This window comes from Benincasa hispida, chromosome 11 (assembly GCF_009727055.1).
Source record: "Benincasa hispida cultivar B227 chromosome 11, ASM972705v1, whole genome shotgun sequence".
Classification (NCBI taxonomy): Eukaryota; Viridiplantae; Streptophyta; class Magnoliopsida; order Cucurbitales; family Cucurbitaceae; genus Benincasa; species Benincasa hispida.
The window spans coordinates 43,510,807-43,513,339 of record NC_052359.1 but is presented as its reverse complement, the minus strand read 5'-3'; positions in this window follow the sequence as shown (position 1 = coordinate 43,513,339).

Sequence of the window (2,533 nt, the reverse complement as noted above, 5' to 3'; positions counted from 1 at the left end):
CGGAATGGACGGTTGAGCTTGGAGGACATAATATCGTTCTACGTTGAAAGAGCCATCACAACAACGACAAATGAACAGTTGTATTGAAATTGTTGGAATGACTACCTCCGATGGATAAAAGACAATTGCGATTGAACAGCGTCGAACGTTAAAATTTAACCTGCAAAATATAAAACTGTTATAGGCTGAGTCGTAAAGCTTGTTCTCTTTAAGACGTTTCGCGACTCTACCCCTTGTGCAAGTATTTCAACAATGGCCATGCTGTCCCAGGATAAAACAACCCAGATAATGCTATTTCGAACAGAACTGCACTAGAACCGATCGAAATTTTGACACCCTTCTAAAATGATAAAGCTTGGAAATGTAAAAGAAAGATATTTTTTTTCTGTGAGCAGAGAAGAGAGGGAAAACATATTGTGATTTTATGCTAAATTGGTGAAACTCACTGTAATTTATAGGCTTTCAAGGCCAATGGTAATGCAAAACGAAAGGGGAGAAGAATGTGTGAAACTGTGGAACGTGCGTGATAGCCATGCATAAGAAGCACACGAGAAGACTAAGAATTTTTTTTCCTTTTTTATTTTTAAATAATAATAATAATAATAATTAAAAAATTATTAATATTTTTAAATAAAAAATAATTCCACACACATGCATGCATGCCTCGCCCCCGTGTGGGATATCTACCATACCCATATTTGCCTATCTCCTTACCCCTGCTAAAACATGGGTACCCCTTGGAGCCCAAACCCATAACTACCCATAAGTCAAGGTGGAGGATTATAAAGAAGGTTCCATTTGTTAAACTTAGCAATGTGGGATTCTCAAAAGGTCTTATTTTTCATCTCAAATTAAATTTTCACTAACATATTATTTCATTAGTACATTATCATCAACTTATAATGGTTCAATACGATCTACTAGTTACTATTTGGATTAAGATATTATATTATGGATGTTGATGATAATGTATTACTTTCAATTGGTAAATTGAATCGCATAAAATGCAGACATTGACATTGTCTTCTTTCTTCTCTAGAATCATCATTTTCAAATTCTTTTGTTTTGAATTAATTATTTTCTTTGTTTATTTCTGTTAATGATAGATGCATGTTTATGATGATATATTTTCTGCAGGTATGCATTTTCGTTTTATTTTATTTTTCTTTATGGTTCATTTTGATATGAAGTTTTTTTGGATCTATAGTTTTTTATTTCTATGTTAGAGTTGTTTGACATTAATTTTGTTATATTTTGTTATGTTATTTAACTTTTAGTTTGATTTTGCCAATATATATGTTGTATAACCTATAGATGAAATATAGGGTATATCAATCAACTGGTATATATTTAACTTGATGTAACAATTGTTGTATAACTAATATACAATATATAAAGTATATTTGTTACAGACTAATGATATACCTAATATTAGGTACATTATTGATATACCTAATATTTGGTACATTATTGATGTACTACATATAGTAGATACATATCATTGGTAGCAATATATATCAATGATCAATATATGTATATTAATTATATATTGATGAGCTTAAGTGCATCAATAATATATCTATGTTATATTGATATACTCAATGCAAAGTGTTGGGAGTTATGCCTTAAAGCGTAGTAAATTAGTTATTTGATATAATAATTGATTATTTTAGATATGCAATAATTAATTATCCATTACAGAAAAAATCTAAAGTTATTTAATGAAATTTTAACAGTACGTAATGGACATTCAGGTGGACCATGTTTCAAGTAATAACCTAAAATCTCTATAGTATATGGATTAAGGTTGGGTGCATTATTCTGATAACACCATGGATACAACCCACTTTGTAATTGTTATAAATGCTGTAAGTGTTATAAATGATTTTATCCAAATCGTTCATACAAAAACATGCCAGTGGGATTATCCTATACATTGAGTTTATATAAGAACAAACCACAAAATATTTAATTTCTCATTCTAACACCATTAATTGGAGAGATTATTATTTCAAAGGATAACCATGTAACTCGTTCTCAATCCAGAGTGAGTTATGGACTCCTAACTATGAAGGCAGTCCTTTGATTTATATGGTTAAGAGTTGATCCGAGTCGTTGACTTAATAATCCTAATATTTTGGGGATTTGTCAAGTAAGGAGCTGAGAACATAGCTACACAAGATGAAATTCACTCCTTGCCCGCCTTTAGGGTAAGTAGAGGAGTAGTTCCCTTAAATGATGATTCCAAGTCTTGAACAAAAGATATCTGACCTCTCACTAGCCTGAGAAGGACTTGGTTTATGGCATAACTATAAATAGGTTGCACTTTAGAGGGATCGGTGGTACAAAAGGAGTAAGAGGTAATTTTAGGGGGTAAAACGATAATTTGATCTAGTTGTAATTACGAATTGCTGGCACTACAAGAATTCTGGGCTTTAATGTCGGTTTAAAAAGACTAAAGTGAAAGTATAATGTCGATTTCTTAAAAAATAAAAAAGCGGATCTTTAATGTCGGTTTTAAACAAACATTAAA